Source organism: Chenopodium album, chromosome 1 (genome assembly GCF_948465745.1).
Source record: "Chenopodium album chromosome 1, dcCheAlbu1.1, whole genome shotgun sequence".
NCBI lineage: Eukaryota > Viridiplantae > Streptophyta > Magnoliopsida > Caryophyllales > Amaranthaceae > Chenopodium > Chenopodium album.
Window position 1 is genome coordinate 20,450,476 of NC_137834.1, and position 19,825 is coordinate 20,470,300.

At 34.5% G+C, this 19,825-nt stretch overlaps 1 long non-coding RNA gene across 3 annotated transcripts; it reads right to left on the reverse strand.

The window, feature by feature from the left end:
• Window positions 1–10,848: 10,848 nt before the first annotated feature.
• LOC145642583 (uncharacterized) lies at window positions 10,849–14,866 on the reverse strand. 3 transcript variants are annotated; one of them, XR_014115699.1, is made up of 4 exons: window positions 14,757–14,866; window positions 14,143–14,594; window positions 11,481–11,636; window positions 10,849–11,089 (listed from the first exon to the last, which is right to left on the reverse strand). It is a non-coding gene; the product is annotated as an uncharacterized LOC145642583 (long non-coding RNA). The 3 variants fall into 3 exon arrangements; XR_014115700.1 differs by having other exon boundaries at window positions 14,143–14,254; window positions 14,757–14,859; XR_014115701.1 differs by lacking the exon at window positions 14,143–14,594 and having other exon boundaries at window positions 14,757–14,845.
• Window positions 14,867–19,825: the final 4,959 nt, after the last annotated feature.

Sequence of the window (19,825 nt, forward strand, 5' to 3'; positions counted from 1 at the left end):
AGCGTTATCGGTGGATTTTTCTTCAAGTATAGAAAACCGCCAAGTCAGCTTTCCTCAAGCTTGGAAAGCGTTATCGATGGATTTTTCTTCAAGTATAGAAAACCGCCAAGTCGGCTTTCCTCAAGCATGGAAAGCGTTATCGGTGGATTTTTCTTCAAGTATAGAAAACCACCAAATTCCTTTGTCGGCTTTCCTCAAGCTTGGAAAGCGTTATCGGTGGATTTTTCTTCAAGTAAAGAAAACCGCCAAATCGGCTTTCCTCAAGCAAGGAAAGCGTTATCGGTGGATTTTTCTTCAAGTATCGAAAACCGCCAAATTCCTTTGTCGGCTTTCCTCAAGCATGGAAGGCATTATCGGTAGATTTTTCTTCAAGTATAGAAAACCACCAAATTCCTTTGTCGGCTTTCCTCAAGCATGGAAGGCATTATCAGTGGATTTCTTCAAGCATAGAATGACACCAAATTCTTACGTCGACTTTCCTCAGGCATGGAAAGTATTATCCGGTAGGTTTCTTCAGGCTTAGAAAACTACCAAACTCTTCAGTCGGCTTTCCTCAGGCATGGAAAGCGTTTCAACAAATGTCACCCGGTGGATTCCTTCAAGCATAGGAAGCTGCCAAGTTCGTTTGTCACCGATACACTGGTGTGCCAGATACGTATTCTATCCTTTTACTCTTTTATCTGTTAAATTAACATTTTTCTGCAGGTATCGACGTATACAGAGTGATTTAGGATCGCAGAACGTCTTAAATCATTCTCCGTCCCTATCGACTACTTTGACTATCGTTTTCGAAACTGGCGTTTCTACAAACTCAGTCAAAGTGGGGGCTTCTGTAGACACCTAAAAATGTCTCCCCAAAACCAAACCCGATGATGAACAACCTTTCACCGCCACTATTGGTCGGGTTCAGTATTTAATCCCGAGAGTGCTTACAAAATCGTATTTGATTAAATTCATATTTTTGAACAGTCCATGGATTAGTCTTGATGTTTGGTAAAAGCATAGTTTTAATTTCAGCCCAAATTTATTATTTAATTTTAGCCCAAACCTTTTTTTATTTATTAATTTATTATTTATTTTTGGCCCAAACCTTTTATTTAATTATTTTCTTATTTTAGCCCAAATGATAATAAATCAGAAAAGGCCCGAAATTATCAATCGACACTTAAAATGCTGAATGAAATTAGGGTTAAAAATGTATTTAGACGGAAAAGCGGGCTGGGAATTCCCGTGCCACGGCAGGTACCCACCGTGTCACGGGAATCATTCCCGTCTGACGGTGGGATTTCCCGTGACACGGGAAATTTCATGTCTTTTCCGCGTAAACCCTTAACGCGTTTTCTTTCCTGTTTATTGAAAATTTCCCGCGTCACACTAAAAATGCACCGTGTCACGGGAATGTTTCCCGTCTGACGGTGGGACTTCCCATGTCACGGTACAGTTTGCCGTGTCACGGGATACTTTTTTTAGGGTTTTTATCATTTTAGGGTTCCGTGTGCTCCCTCAGCACATTTTCTCTATAAATACCCCCTCATTTCTGATGTACGGGGCACCAATTAATTCTCTAGTTGATTTTTCTCTCTTCTATGCTTTAGCCTAAACACTAGCCTACCCTTCTTATTTCAAAATTCCTTCTTCAAGTACTCCAAGGAGTCCATACTTTACTCGTGGTTCTGTCTTTAAGCCAAGGCGTGAAAGGTAGAACTGTTTGAGGGTTTGGCCCCAAATCAACTCTACTTCATTTAATTTAATTTAATTGTTGTTTTATTATTATTTCCTTGAAGTTACTAACTCGTTTATTATTTTGTAGTTGCAAACAAACAGAATCAAAGTAAGAATTATGTTCCTCTTATTTCTATTATTTTTCTAACGATTTTATATTGTTGGAATTATTGCTAAATTGCTTCCAATATTGATGTTATTCTATTATTATTTTGATCACCATATTGCATGTTAAAGGGAATATGTAATTGAAAATCACGCCTAATAAGATAATTTGGACATCCGGTTTAGGTTCCTTTTTAATCTTGTTGTTTAATCAAGTGATCAAAATATTTTAGAGTAATGTGTTGCATTAATATTCAACTAATTTAGCATAATAATAGTTTGGAGCAAATTGATTATTTTGTTTGTATGCCTTCGAGATCGCAGGAATCACTTTTCACTATAAGAATCGAGTAGAGGCCAATACGGGCGAATGTGACTCCATGACTCACTTCGTACCATCATCCCCGATCCTCCTTTCGTGGTTCCGAACCATATGGAGTTAGTAATCTCATGGATTATGAATGGGGTGTAACCTTCACGGGTCAATCGTTGTGGCCTTTCGTTGTCCCTTTCTCGTGGTTGCCTTTTATGATCCGTGAATGGTTTACAAGTTCCTTAAAAACTTGTTGGCGGCTCCCTACTTTCCTTGTCCCTAATCGTATTATGTCATTTCCCACTTCCTATGAGTGCCAAGCATATTTACAACATGCTTTAACGTAGGCGCACTTCAAACGACGCCTACATATACCAATGATTTGAGGCACCCTTTGTAGCCTATTATATCATCTTCACCCTTTCAAATATACAATCATTTTTTGATAAACCACTTTGTGCCTCACCTAACGATAGGCCTTTCTTCTTTTCAACCCACATATACCAAACCTTGGGATGAGATAGTGTGCAATTTACGCATTTTTCAAAGACTAAAAGCTTGAGTGATTTTATGAAAATTTCAGAAGAATAAAATAACAATAAAAACTGTGCAAAAGGGCAAGTGTTCCAATGTCATTGATATGAACATGTGTTTGATATGAACACGTCTGAGATTACATCTCTTATCAAATGCTCGGTACCGTGCCTGAGAAACATGAATGTCAAGTGAGTGATAGACCACATGATCGAGATTTCCCACCCTTATCAAAAAAAGGTTCAAAAAATAATTCAAAAGCAAAAAAAAAAAAAAAAAAAAAAAAACAAAGAGAGCAAAAAAAAAAAAAAAGCTCAAATGTGAGAAACCTCAAGCATAATAATACAAAGATTTAAAAGCAAGGTTTCACACCTTGGGGGCTTATCTAGGGTTTTGAGCCTTTTATCCCCTTTTTATTCAACCTTTAGCCTTACCACGTTACAACCTTTTAAAGACCTCTTTGAGGTATATACACACTTGGGCAATGTTCGGCAAGAGCTACGTTCGGCCTGATTCCTATCGGATACGTAGGCAACTTTACAAAGGGGTGCGACTGTAATAATCATGCATTCATATTAACATTGACACACTCACACCATGATCATATCAAAGGATCTCCAATGCTCATCCCTATTCATTTAGAGTTAGACTTGGGGTCTTGATCGTTACATTATTAGCCATCCCAGCCTAAGAGTAACCACCATTTCGCTCTTTTCAATATATTTTTTCACACACTTAGCCCTTGTGTCCTAACTTTAGCGTCACTATCACACACATCACAGATACATGACTAAATATACTTCCTTTAGGAACCCTTTGTCAAGAAATCTTAACACAACGCTGAAGCATGCCATGTCATATCAACATCAATCATCATTGCATCACAAAGTATGAAGTACTTAGCCTCCGCGCCTAAGTTACCTAAATACTTTCATTATCGAGTCAACTAGGATAGTCTAAGATGTTACAATCCTTGTACTATGAGAGACAACTTTAACAGATTAAGCTCATTCAACATGCACCATCAAACACTTCGATTCTTTTTCGCGCCCTTCTCTTTCCGGAGACGCGTGGACATATCAAAAAATTCTTTTGCTCAAAGACACGTGGGTATATCAATCAAAGCTCTTTGTTTAGAGACGCGTGGACATGTCTTTCAAGCTCTCCTGCTCAGAGACACGTGGGCATCCTATTAAAACTTTTTTGGTCAGAGACGCATGGACATTTCTTCCAAATGCTCCATTGTTCAGAGACGATTAAACAATCCTTAAAAATGAAGCTCTTTTGTTTAGAGACGAGTGAACATCAACAACGGCAAAGTGGACCACAACATTAAAATAGCAATATGGTGTTCCTTGGCTTGTGGAAGGTTGTCACAACAACAAATGCAACAACAAATCGATTACCCTCAGAGACGTGTGTGCGACGGTGCAAGATACGCGTTTCTTAACTCTCTTATCTTTTGTAACTAACACTAGTTTGCAGGTATCGGCGTTACAAGAATGATTTAGGATTTCAGAATCTTCTGAATCATTCTCCGTCCCTATCGTTACTTTGACTTTTATTTTCGAAACTTGTGTTTCTCCAAACTCAGTCAAAGTGGGGGCTTCTGTAGACACCCAAATGTGTCTCCCCAAAACCAAACCCAGTGATGAATACCTTTCATGTCATTTTATTATCAAACAATGCAAAAATGTGAAAAGTCTAGTGATGAGGATGTTTTTATTAAAATATCTCTTCTTTCTGTTTTTGAAAATATTTCTTTTCTTACCCTATTTATGAAAAACGGGCATTATATTTTTATTTGGTCCATGATATGGGTCCAATAATAGTGTAGATGGATGGAGCTTGAAAATACCTTTCCAACGATATATTATAAGCCCAATTTCGAAGAATAATGAGGAAGTTGTGGCCAAAATAATAAAATGGGCTCAAACCGGATTTTACCTACGACCCTATGATCATGTGGAGGGTCCAAAGGTTTAATCCTACTCCTGTACTAATTAGGATTAATTATAAACTTCCATAAGTTTCTAAAAGATCTTAATCATCCTTTCTGGAAAGATAAAATCAAAGAGTTTGAAATTGAATAAAACTTTCCTTTTTCTAAATCCTAATTCTATTCGAATTTAAAGATGTTCAAAGAAAGTCAATTATTATTTTTTTGCCTCATAACTTTTATCCAAATCTTATAATTTTATATAGATCTTGAAATTATCTTTCCAATGATATACTATAATATTAATTCCGAGCTATAACGAAAAAGATATGAATGGAATACGAAACTCTATCCAAAACTGACACCCTTCAACTATTTCAGCCATTTGTTTTTATCTACAAAGGATTTTAATCTTATTCTAATTGGGTTGGAAAGTAGACTTCAGGATCTTTCTAACTACATTTATATGACTTAGCTAGACTTATGTATCAAAAGATAGGATATAAACAAAATCCGCAAAAACGTTGTCCCACCGCCAAATGACAGGTCTGTCGCCTGGCGACGAGCTTGTCTTTTGGCGTTGCTCCCGTCGTTGGCGACAGGAGTTCTTTTATTCCGAATAGGACTCAAACTCTTTTCTTTCGATTTTTGTGCTATTTTTTCTATTAATAGGTGTAATACCCCATATTTTTATGTATTTTTATAAAGTATTTAAGTATTAATAAAATGTATTGTCAAGGGCTCAAGTATTTTAATTAAATATTTTAAAGGGTTAAAGTATTTTAAATATAAAGTTTTATAAAAGTAAAATATGTTTTGGGCCAAACGTTTATTAATTATTGGGCAATGTAAATTATTCCAACATACTCTTGTTGGAATAACCCATTCCAAAACCCATAACTTAAGCCCTATCCCATAACTCAAGACCACATTTTTATAAGCCCAAATTTAACCCTACACTTTCTACTCTATAAATACCCCATGAATCCCCAAAAATTTCCCACACAAAAAGGTTAGTCTTATTTTCTCTCTCCTTTGTTTTATTAATTTGTGTAATTATAATTATTGATTTATGGGTTTTGATTTTATTGTTTGAAATTAATTTAATTAGTATCAAATTTTAATTTGATGATTGAACTTTATAATTTTCAAATTTTGTAAATTTTATAACCTAGGGTTTTTAATTATTGAAAATCATGATTTTAGGGTTTTAATGAATAATTGATTTAGGGCTTTTATAGTAATGATGTTTTGAAATTTTGGTGATTATAACTACTTATTAGTTTAACTTAATTCTGGATTTATTTTGAACACGCAAATTCATGTTTTAAAAATTAGATTTCCATTCGTTAATATTAATCTCGTTTTGATCCCGATCAGGTTCTAAACTCCTCTGATTTTGATAAAAAAAAAAAAAAAAAAAAAAGTAGTGTTTTTCGAGTGGAAACAACGTTTTAGGAAAGACACACTACCTTTGGTAGTAATCACTACCCTCTCGTGGCCAAATTCAGCCTCTAAATACGATTTTCGAGCAGTTTTTGATTTTTAACGAAGGTTTTTTCTATGCTTTAAATTTTATCTTTGAGTTTAAAAGGGGTAAGAGATAATTTAATGTTTCTATGGATAATTGAAGTATAAAGATGTATTTTGATGAAGTTTTAAAGGATTTTTTATTAGTTTAAAATTTTGGAATTTTATTTAAAGTAGTATAATTGTGATTTAGAATAAAAGGGTGTGATTATCCATTAAAAAGGAGTTTAATTAGGGGTTTTAAAATAATTTTCAGATTATTAAAAGTTATTTAAAGTGAGTTTAAGTTGCTGGAAATTGTGTATACAAGGGTAATTAATATAGTATTATTGTCCCTTTATGTAGGAGACTTGGTTCGGGAATTGTTGTAGTGTAATCGGCTACTTTAAGGGCTTATTTGAGGTACGTACGCGTACTTAGCATATTTTGATGATGTAGAATCATGTTAGGTTTGATTTCAATCAATTACAAGTAGTATCATGCTAAGGTTTATGTATGGAATTGAGAATTTATGGTGTTTGTGATTGAATTGTGAAGCATGAATTATTTGTGATGGTTATGGATTTGGAAAATTATATTTTAGGCCTGTTGTGTTTGAACCACATTTTTATTTATGACATTTTAGAAGCCATGATTAATTAAACTACATGTTTAATTATGTTTGGAATATTGAAAAGGAATTTTATTATGGTTCAGATAATTTTTATTGATGCTTTAAGCATGAGGAAGGAGCTATATAAGTGTCTATGTACACAAGGAATAAATAGTATGTTGGTGCCTTTGTGCACTTAAGGTGTTTTTAACACCGAGGGATAGGATTTTTGGCGCATTATGCATTTAAGGTGTCTTTGACACTGAGGTAGAATTAAAAAGGGTTCAACAATAAATAATATGTGGTCACTAATTATTCAAGAATTAAATTGGTATGTTTGTTTGATTGTACAATTATTGTTGATTGACTTATTATGCTTTGAGAGTCATCACCAAGTCTAATAGTCTGTAAATAACGTAAAGTGAAAGACATTACGCACCAAAACTCTTGGAACGTATATACCTTGAGTATGAACAATGGGGGGAGTTATGGGGTTTTATATTTAACCATAACTTCCAATGGAGTACAGGACGCTGTATATTCCTTTTTTATTATTTATTATTGTGCGCAGGAATTCCGCCACCTTTGTGTGGTTTTGTCGCTGGTACGGTTAGCTCCCGTGCCAGTTAACCTCAAATTTATTTGGGGGAGGTTAATAGGTGGAAACCCGTTCGATGCGTAATCAATGCAAAATGAATTAATTAGTGTCTAGTCATTGTGTCTTGTTGATTGGTGTGTATGCTTGTGAACAGGTGCAATGAGGTAAGTGTGTGTTGATAGGTGAAAGCATGTTAGTGTGGTTAATTTACGCTTATGTACTCAGCTTTGCTGATTGTGTGTGTGTTTGTGTATTTGGCCATGTCTTTACCTTGGCCCTATGATGACCCATCTCTAATGGAGAGTAGTGGAAACAAGTAGAGATAAACTTTTCAGGTATTGAAGCATGATCATGATGGGGCATGAGTGAAGAGTGAATCTTACTAGTTTTCATTAGGTTACAAGGTGTTTTATGCTTTATTTATTTATGACATATTTTATGTGGACTAACACAAAGGTTTGGTTTTGGAACGGTTTTTGAATAAGGGCCCTTAATGGTTCCAAGTTGTAGTTTGATTTTATTTAACTTTGTTTGTTTGGTTTTAAACTTTATTTTCGTTTGGTTGACTTTTGAGTTGACTTGCTTAATCGGTTTTTAATTTTGAGTCTTCCGCTATGTATCTTTGATGATTGCCTTAGCCGTTTTCACGGTGGTGGTAATGTCTTAGTTATTCCTAAATCGTGTTTTTAAAGGGTAGAATGGGTATTTAAAAGAAAGGAATTTCTAGGGTGTTACAATAGGGGTTGTATCTTCCATTTTTGAATGATTAGCAACAATCATCTCTCTCTTTCTCTCTCTAAAAGCTAGAAGCTTTCTCTCTCTTTATTCTTTTTCTAAACATTCCCTTTTGCAAAATTCCTCATACATTAGTTCTAGAAACACCTAGCCAAGTTCGAAGTTGCCTTCTCCATATACGTGAAAGGTTAATAATTTTTTAGGGTTTGGTCCCTAATCTCTATTTCAATTATTTAATTTAATTGTAATGTTTTAATATTTTCCTTGAAGTTACTAACGTGTGTATTTTGTTATTAGAAAGAGATAAGAGGCATCAAACATAGAGATTTCTATGTTATTTTAACCAAGTGTGGGAAGTTTGCAGAAGCTACAAGTTTGTTGATCTTTTGATATAGAAGTCATGTTTGGATTATTTTGTTGATTCCTAGTATGATTTTAGGATTTTATATTGCTTCCTAGTATCATGTTTAAGGTAATTAAAATTTCTTATATCAAGTATGATTATTATGATGCTTTCTATCTCTTTCCTAGTATCATATTAGTATCATGTTAGGGTTAAAGCTTTGATCTTTAATGTTTACTGACATGCTAGGGTTTGTTATTAATCTTGTTAGTATCATGTCTAGGATCTTGCTAATAATATTATGATTTAACATGATTATTATAATTATTATTATGATTATGATTATTGTTGTGTCGAATTATATAATATAACGTAATTTGTTAATTTACAAATTATGTACGTAATTTGTGTATTTACGAATTATTTCATGTTATTTTTTAATTGACAGATAATTTACATATAATTTGTGATTATTATGTTGCTTGATATATTATTATTATTATTGCTTGATCACACCTTTTATGCATGTTTAAAGGGAATTTGTACTTGTAATCACGCTTAATAAGATAATTAATAATCTTGTTCAGTATAATATGATTATAATTCAAGTTATCGCCAATAATAGTTTTATTTGTGCATTAATATTCAACCAACATAGATTTAACAGGTTTAGGGTTAACCTATTAATTGTATGTTAGTCAGAAAGCGCACATGAATACGAGAAGAATAAAGTAAAGGCCTATTTTTAGGGCAGGTTCAGTCTCTATTAGGTTGGATTTGTACCTTCATCCCAGAACTTCCAGTCATGGTTCCAGACCTATTGGAGTTATTGATCTCCTAGATCGTTGAGGGGTGTAACCTTCACCCTGTGAACGGTTTACAAGTTCCTGAAACTTAGCTTGTTGGCGACTGTTTTGCTCTAGCTTCCTTCCCTTTGGATGCCACCATGCTTAAGTGTATGATCACAGTGAGGCTCATATGTGGGATGGCTTGAAATATTCCCTACACCTTTGATCAGATCGAGGTAGTGAATACTTGAGCCAGAATTTGATGACCATCTGAAAGAAAAGGGTATACTTTCATAATTGACACCTTTAGGAACTCCCCAATGGAACAGAGCATCCGAAAGACTTGTTAGACATGGTACGATCTAAAATAGTTCTTAGGATCTTCCAATCTCTTTCTTGGGACACACACTTCTAACCGCGACACTAACACTGAACCGTGCTCCATCTAAAGCTGTAGAAAAGTCTCCACACGAGTTATGGATGAAGAAACCTTCTAGGTTGTCTTTTCTAAAGATATGGGGATATGAAGCATATGTCAAGAAATTGATTTATGACAAACTTCTCCCAAATCTGACAAGGTTTACTTTATGGGCTACTCAAAAGAAACCAAAGGGTATTACTTCTACAATACATCCGAGAACAAAGTGTTTGTTGCTCGCGATGGTGTATTTTTGGAGAAGGAGCACCTTTCCAAAATGAAAAGTTTGAGGAAAATCGAACTCAATAAAGTTCGAGAGGACGAGCAATAAAATCAGATTTACAGTCAAAGTGCTCAAACAGCATCTGTTGACGCCGAAAATGCAAATGGTCAGTCTGTTACTCTGCATAGGTCTTTAGGCCAAGATCTCAACCTGATAGATATCTTGGCATTGTATTAACCAAGAATCAAGACATCCTTGTTATGGATGGAGATGAATCGGCTACCTACAAGCAAGCGATGACAAGCACCGACTCTGCTAAATGGAAAGAGGCCATGAGATTTGAAATTGATTCCATCTTTGAAAATCAAGTCTGGGACTTGGTTGACTTACCCGAGGGTTACACACATATCGAATGTAAGTGGATTTTAAAATTGAAAACCGACAAAGATGGAAATGTATTCATTTAAAAATATAGATTGTAGCAAAAGATTACATGCAAGTTCATGGTATTGATTAAGATGAAACCTTGTCTCCAGTCGCAATGCTTAAATCCATTTGGATCCTCACTAGTAGAAAAAATGCTATTTGTAACTGACGAAATTGACTTTTTGTAACTGGCATTGTTGGTTGTGAATGTCACCGTTACAACTAGTGAAAATTATTCGTAACCAGCTAATGTTAGTTACAAATAATGTACTATTCGTAACTGGCTTAACCTAACACCAGTTACAAATAGACTATTTTCTAAGTTAGAAACCATACTATTTATATCTGGCGTTAAGTTATGCCAGTTACAAATAGAGTATTATTTACAACTAGTATAACCTAACGCCAGTTACGAATAGTGTTTTTATTAAAAAAAATAAATAAAATGGTAGCAATAGCAAATTCCTCTACTGCCACCACCTGCACACTGCATTTATATTTTTTTTAATCTAAAGACTAATTAATAGTTAATAAACTTTTATAAAATACAATAACTATCAATCTAACCAATATAAGACCAACTTTAAGCGACATCTTGTAAATAATATTGAATTGATGCACTTGTAAATTACAAATATTTCTCTCACAATTCACAATAAATAATACTTTATAATTAAAAAAAACTAGTTAGTTAATTGATACAATGGTCAACCTTCAAATTTTGACAATTTTGTCGATTTTGTCTTTGTTTGCTTCACAATTTTGATTGTTCTGTACGGGATAGTAGCAGTTCACACTAAGCACTTGATATTGCAACAGAATTCTGCATGGGAAAGAAATATAAACATAAAAAAGCCAAAATTAAAAAAGTGTTGGTTCGGACAGTCATCTAGTGAACTCTTCCAACATGGTCAATGCATCAAACTGAGGGGATATAAAAGAAAATAAGCATCAAATCTCACATGAAAAACCTTAGTCACTTATTAGACAAAACTAGCTAGTCACAAATAAATTCAACACAGAAATCCAAACCAGTAATTTCACTTATTAGACAAATCTTTCACAAATAAATTCAATACAGAAATCAAAACCACCCATATAAAATACAACAAAAACATAGAGTAGCAAATGCTTGGTGCCTGAACTAGCTCAATTTTCAGTTTCTTAGATGTCTGAACTAGCACAATCTATTACATACACAAGCTAGGAGGTACCTGAAGTAGCTCAAATTTCAATTTCTTAGGTGCCTGGGTGCAGAAGTGCCTGCGGAGGTGCCTGAACTAGCAGGTGGTCAATGTTTCACCCACTTATAGTTGTAGAAATATCTAAAGATTAGCGAGCTTTATAAATTGCATATATACTTGATGATCCTGCATCATTACAAGTAATATCTAAGCCCGAACCATTGCAAAAATCAAATGAGCCTACAATCATTGGAATCAAAAAATGAGCCTGCACCAGTAAATGTGTGATGACTTTGAGGAAGCTCTGTATCACGTGAGTTGCATTTTGCATTGTCTATTCTAAATTAATTTCACAGTCATCTAACAGTCTCATTTTTCATGCATACACCTATCGCATTAAGTCTGTTATAAGACTAAGCAAAGATGAACCAGCCTTACAGTCTATATTCCTAATTAATGAGCTAATCTCCAGATTAGATTTTACATGCTACATATGAAATTTTGTGACATAATGCAGTTTGTATAACTTCATAATTCTATGTGTTAGCCTCAAGTCCAGGCCAGATAGATATAAAGCAGTGTCAACAAAATTAACTTAGAACAGTTATCGCACACCTTGTGTGGTGAAGCTTAGTAGTCTTTAAAAAAATCTGCAACAGGGCATTATCATAGCACATCTAATATTTCGAACAAATAAACAACAATTCCAATTGTGCTGATAAAAGATATAAATATTGAATGTTGACTAAGCAACAGAGAAGAATTTCCAAACTTTCCTAGAACCAAACATAGTAGGGAAGCGGGTAGGGTAAGCCCTTTGGACACCTTAGTAAATTACCAAAAGAACTTCTGAACAGCAGCCATGTGACCTATAATTGTAAATATACAACCTAATTACTAGAGATAGATGCACAAAAATTCAAGGCAATTTATCAAAGCTTAATTGTTATTTCCATATTCCATAAGCCAGACACTAGCAGCCCATAGCTTGAGATAAGCCCTGATTCAAACAACACATGATTTGACAGTAAAAGCAAGACCCTGACATAGAATAGAATCATGGACAATAATTAATGGATTTAAAGGAAAGAATTAACCTCTAAAAGACATGGAACTTCTAATTATAACACTCCATATTTAGTAAGTGAATCTGGACTAAGATTTTAATTTTATAATCACTAATTTTGCTCTCAAACTCTAAGATATCGAACCTCAAGGAAAGTTGTAAGCTGATGTAAACATAATCAATATAATCAGCCAATTTAGACTAAGGTCAACCCAAATAAGATGCAACTAAAGTTAGCAAAAAGGTAATACTTCACAGCCAAGCAACATCTCTAACAAAAACAAAATCACATGAAAGCAACAAAAGGCTCTAAGTAACAATTGACCAATCTAACATATGAAACAACAATCTTACCCAAGCAACCAGATTCTGAAATAAACCTCTGAATTCAGTTTTGAAATTCAGCTCTGAATTGAGTTTTGAAATTCAGCTCTGAATTAAGTTATGAAATTTAGCTCTAAATTCATTTTTTAAATTCATCTCTGAATTCAGATATGAAATTTAGCTCTAAATTCATTTATGAAAGTTAGCTCTGATTTCAGTTCTGAAATTCAGCTTTGATTTCAGATCTGACTTTCAATTCTGCATTCAGTTATGAAATTGACTATTGGAAGCATACTCTAGCAATACAGCATCATCACATATAAAATGCTGCAGCCAATCTGTCTACAAATAACAAAAGAGTAGATTCATGAATTCAGATTATTTGACCCTCCTAAGACAACTCAACTGAGTTGTACGCTTATTAACCGAGTACATATTATTGCAGTTCAAGCTGGAGTTCTTAGTCAAAGATGTTGTGCCCTTGTCTTGGAAATAGGAGATATCTAGATAATCATCTATTTACGCACACAGTCACACACACGCGCACAGAATATGAGTATTTGATACAATTTTTATTCAACTCAACTAATTGTTTCTAGGCAGCAAGCTTTGAAAAAGGGTTCTGTTGGAAAGTTGGAAGAAATAACTTAAGAACAAATGAAAAGGAAGAGTAAAATGCAGAAATAGATGGAAAGACAACAGTTATAACTTCAACTAAAAAGGATTAGGAAATGTGTAGATGACCAGTAGTTCACTAGTTCAACACAGCCTATGAATCTATTACTTTTTATTTCATTATTGTATCAACTCTTTACTCTCTAGACCTTGAATGAAATTAAACATTTATTTATACTAACGAGAAAATCATGGGCTTATTAACTTGCAAAACAGTTAAACAAGTGATAAAAAAAACAAGATCATAAACACAAGGTTACTCAATAAGCCAAGTAATTAAATCAGGGAGTCAATTTAGAATCAAGTGACTACTTATTCAATTCATGCCTTAAATTCTACTTCATATTATCAATTTATCACTACTACAAGAAAAATATAACTCCATATCACACAACAATAATGATGCCACTTGTGTAAAGTTTATGAGCAGCTCAATCAAGGGATCAATAAATCAATTAAGCCACGCAAGTAAAAAAAAAAAGAGCTAATTAAACATGATAAGCTAAAATCTTCAAACAAATTCAGTCACAACAATAACCGAGGTTTAAAAAAAAGGCCCGAGTGGGCAATGATTTCACAACTGCTAATTGAAATCCTATATATATCTGGATAAAGATACTTTGCTACCTGCTAATTTGCCCGAGGTTCCACTTTGAGAGACAAAGAGTAACCCCTGATGCAAGTTCCATATATTTGTATATGTTTACCAGATTGTCTATGTGAGGAACAGGGAAAATTTCTGCAAAACGAGAAAGAAGACATACAATTAAGATATAGTCATATTTCAATACTTAGAAACACCAAAAACAAAACGATACTGAATACATTAGCAGCCTCTAGGCTTATACCAAAACCATCCAATAACGATGACCACAAAGTGTAACAATTGGGTCTTGTGCTAATTCAATACAAATACAACACTCAAAATCACCAGCATCATTATCATTATTGTTATTATCTTTTGATTCTCCATTACTTAAGCTTGATTCAGCCTTCATTGATTCCTCAAACCCACTTTCCATTTTCTAAACCCTAATTCTTGTACAAATTATAAACAAATCCCAGAAATTATAATCGACCTGTAAATAATGGGATCGAAGATTTCAATTCAATTGAAATTAAAAATAAAACAAATCAATTAAGCAAAATCAAGAAGCAACAATAACAAATATAGAAATAATAAAACTTAGAATAAAGAAATTAAAGATGAGATTTAATCAAAGAAAGAGGATAAAACTTACCAATGAAATTGGTTGAATAGTGAGAAGCACGAAAAATAAGGGAATTATTCAATTAGGGGTGATGTATAAATACGAGTGATAATAAATATAATCACAGTTTTAGAATTAATCTTTTTCGTTTTCTTTTTTTTTTCAAGTGGGCTTTCTTTATAGGATGGAAAAGTCATTGGGTCAGGAGTCAAGACGAAGATCGAAAATCAAGATTTTTTTTTTAATTGGGTTTAATTTACAATTACTAGCTCATTAATAGCCCAATAATTAAGATTATTGGGTTAAAGCTTTAGTGTCAATACTAGCATAGTGTCCGTGCGATGCACGGTTTATAAATCATATTATCAATTTCACGGGAAAAAACAAAACTAATTCAATTAGTAATAAAAGGTTCATTTTCATTAACAAATTAAATAAAATTAACAGGAAGTAGTAAATTAATATTTGTAACTGGCGTTTATAAGATAGTTACAAACTTTTTGCTGGTCAAAGTATTTTAACTTAATATTTGTAACTGGCGTTTGTAAGCTAGTTACAAATGCTTTGGTCAAAGTTACTTTGACTTGATATTTGTAACTGACGTTTATAAGCTAGTTACAAACTTTTTAGTCAAAGTTTCATTGACTTAATATTTGTAACTGACATTTATTTAGTTGGTTACTAATAAAACTTCAAACAATAACAAACCACATATTAGTAACTGACATTTAATAAGCCGGTTACTAATGTCATGAAATTTTTAACTAACATAACATACGTCAGTTACTATTGATGCTTTTGTAACTAGAATAACATACGCCAGTTACAAATAGGGCGTTACAAATAGCATTTTTTCTACTAGTGCCTCCTAGCGATTGCTGCATATTATAATTTTGAAATATGGCAAATTTACGTCAAAACCGCCTTCCTGAATGGGATTTTGGAAGAAACTCTATATATTATACATCCTAAAGGTTTTGTCAACCAAAACAATGTCAGGAAAGTTTGTAAGCTTAAAAAGTCCATTTACGGACTAAAGCAAGCTAACAGGAGTTGGAATATGCGATTCGATGAAGCCATCAGTAAGTTTGGGTTTATCAAGAATCAAGATGAATCTTGTGTTTACAAGAAGGTCAGTGGGAGTGACATCGCTTTCCTAGTCTTATATGTTGGTAACATATTCCTCATTGGAAACAGCATTTCGATGTTAGAGTCTGTAAAGGCCTAGCTAGCTCGAAAAGTGTTTTTCCATGAAAGACTTGGGAGAGGCTTAGTACATATTATAGGGATAGATCGAAAATGATGATTGGATTGACCAAAGTACTTATGTTGATTGGATTAAGCCAATGTACTTATATTGATAAGGTACTGGCACAATTCGGCATGCAGGAGGCCAATACAGGTCACCTACCCATGTCACATGGCATAACCCTAAGCAAGAAGTAGTGTCCACAAATACTGGATGAGCGGGAAAGGATGAATCAAATACCATATACTTTGCTAATTGGATCGGTCATGTATTCCATGATATGTACTAGGCCAGATGTATCGTATGCCTTGAGTACTACGAGCTAATACAAATCAGGCCCAGGAAAGGCCCATTGGACTGCAGCAAAGAATATCCTAAAGTAAGTTCGTAAGTTCGTTGGTGAACTTGATGTTGTACCCTCTATAAAGGGTCCAATAGCCCTCTATTGCGACAACAATGGAGATATTGCTCAGGCTAGAGAGCCAAGGGAACATCAGAAGATAAAACTTGTCAAGCGGCAATTTCACATAATTTGAGAATGGAAATCAGAAGGTGTAATCAGAATTTGTAAAGTTGGAACGGTTAACAATGTACCCAATCCAGTGACGCGCGTTGAGACTAGGTCGTTGAAACTAATCCTCCCACGGCCAAAACTAAATTTGTAAACACTAAACAAACCTAAATACTAGTATAGAGGCAAGTCAAGGGTCGAACCTAAAGGAATGGGGAAAAGTTAACTATTGCAAAGTTAAGCTATCTCGAAGCGTAAAAAGGGTATGTAGGTAGTTTAAGTTCAACTAAACAAACAAAGCAAACACAAAATAAATCAATATATCAAACACTAGGGATTTAGGATCCACATATTCTTGTAATAAACACACACTAATTAGGATGGAGATTAATCAATTCGAGTATTGGGAGGGAAAATAGATAATGCAATTAAAAGAGCTCAACAAGCTATCTCCTAGGGGTCTAACTAGTGCCAACTACGAAACACTCTACTAGGAACATCACAAACCAAGCTCAATCGATAAATGTGAGCTACAAATCAATGGTCCGTATCAATGTAGGCACACAATGCAATCTAGCATGACAATTAAAGTTAGCTACTCTTTAACTAATCACACACATGGACAAAATCAATCAACCAATTAAATCACAATGCTAAATTAATCAAAAACTCCCAATAAGGTATGATCCATCACTCAAACATAATTCACCACATCCGATCCCTAGTAAGTAAACTACTCACTATCCATGGAAAAAATCAAAATCAAAACAAATCTAATCAACAAATTCATCATCATCAATTCAATCAAACCAAATTTAATCAACTAATTTGAATAATTAACAAGTAATTGAGATAAAAAGAAAAACTAAAGATTGCATTAAAGTAAAATAAATGCTTACAAACTTTGGTGAAATAAAAGGAAATTGTGCTTAGAATCATTAATCATCAAATTCTCTCTCTAGAAATCTAAGAACAAGTGTTTCTCTCTCTAAAACTCTAATTCTAATTTTCTAATTGAATTCTCCAAAATCAATTCTCTATCTTAAAATAGAAGAAAAGTCTATATATAGTAAAACTAACAAAGAGAAGTTAGTTAGATCGTCAAAATAGACCCGTACAGGCGCGACCTTATTCAAAAGGATGCGCGGCTGCGCAAAAATGGGTACAAAATAGGGGGTGCAAGATGCACGACCGCGCTTAGGCTACGCGCACCCACGCCACCAGGCCGCGAGGCTGCGCCTTAGTCGTGCGCTCCCGCCTGGGAACATGGCAGCCTTCTTCCCTCTCATTTTAATGCTCCTTGTGCGCTCCACTTGTTGTGGTTGTTGAACACGGAGCATGGAAGACCCCAAATCACCTCGACGGTGGGTTTAAAACGAGAATTTGTGCCCCCATGACTTGAATGCATGACCTAAGGTCAATTAGAACTTGCACATCTCCAAACATGAGCTTCAAATGGCGAACACTAGGCATCTTCATCAATGCAGGACTCGGGAAGAAATCTCGGGAATCCTTGGACAACGATCATAGCCTGAAAAATGAAAGAAAACAATCAAATAAAATGGAAAAAGACAAAATAAACCAAGAAATGCATAAAAATGGAAAGTGAACTAAATAAAATGTGGAAACTAGAGAAATAAAGAGCAAAACTAAAGAAAAAGGAAATAAAAGAGCTATAAAAGTAATCTAAGATCACCCTAAAAGAGAAAAAATGAGTGTCATAACTAACACTCATAAAATTCCTCCAAGCTAAACTTTTGCTCGCCCTCGAGCAAAACCAAGCACGCTAGAAAAAGGATGAAAACTTATTCAAAAATGAAAAAGAAAGACATGAAGAGCATATACACTAAGAGTCGCTTTCGTAAGAATCACGATTAATTTTAGCAACTAAAGACAAGCCATTTGAACCTCTAAATCGCTTTAGTGGACGAATGATGCTCTTGTAAGGGTTTTCTAAGAGATTAAACCATAACTCTCAACAAACAACATGAGGCAAATCATAAAAGTAAAAGAAATTGGAAGAAAAGTAAAATCAAACCTTTACGAATTGAACTTTACAAAATGACTACACTTTAAATGAATAAACAACTTTCTTAAAAAAATAGGGGTATGCACGTTCCAAGATATGAGGTTGATTTAAACATAGAATATGCTAAGCGTAGAGAACTAGTTATCACAATCCACCTTCATCCCATTCGATTTTTACCGCGTTCTCCCTATAGTCTCAAATCTCCCTTTAGTGAGCATCTCAATAGCTCATTGAAGGAACCGAAAAGGAACATATTTTAGGCTACTCGACATCTTGACTTTGCATCCCCTCTCCTTAGGCTTTAATTCATAATGCCCTCTCCCGATATGTGACTCAACCTCTAGGTCAAAAGGTCTTTCGCCCAATGGTCGTAACGTAAAGGCAAAAGGGGCAAGGTACGCTTAAAATTTAGAATTTTGTGGTATTCCTAATTAGCAAAGCAAAAGGGTGATCAATCCTTCTCCTCATAACCAAGTAATCACCAAAAAAACAAAATAATACCACCCGAGCTTATTCAAAGCTATATCCACAATCATATATACAAAAAGCATAAACGCTTCTTGAAAAGGAGAAAAGAATCACATCAAAATATTTTGGGAAATTCTCTTTGGTAACACTATATTTTTTAAAATTCTCAGTGGTGAATTGCAAAAAAAGTTATTATCATTGGTAAACTTGAATTGTTGCATACCAAAGATAATAGCTATTTTAATATAAACTCACTAATCATGGTTAATTTTTTTTTATTTTTTAATAATTAATTTTATTTTTAAAAAAAATTAACAAATCGCATCTCTAACCCTCCCCCACCACCAGCCAGCCTGACCACCCTGACCCCCGTTGCCGGCGGCAACGTTAAGACCCACAAACCCTACCTTTCTCGGTGCCGAACCTGTCCACTATGATCGGAAGACCTCCCCTTCCCCAGTGTCGAACCCTTCCACACCTAGATCGCACAACCTTTCTCAGCGCATGACTGCTTGGACGGCCATATCCGCCGGTGACCCCTCTTTACTGGCGAAAATCGCCGCCTTCAAACCCTTACACTGAGCAAAATCGACCCTAAAACTAAGCAAAATCAACCCTAAAACCGAGCAAAAAACAAATCCAGCGAAATCAAACCCTAAAACCGAGGTGAATCAAGCCTAAAGCTTTGAAAATTGAAGAAACACCTAATTTTCGACCTTAATTTCAAAACCCTAATTACAGCAACACAAAGGAAATTGCAGAAACTAACTAGCGAAAAATCGTGAAGGGGTGGTGGTTAAGGGGGAAGGAGAGGTGCGGCGAGGTGGGGGAGGCCGGCGCAC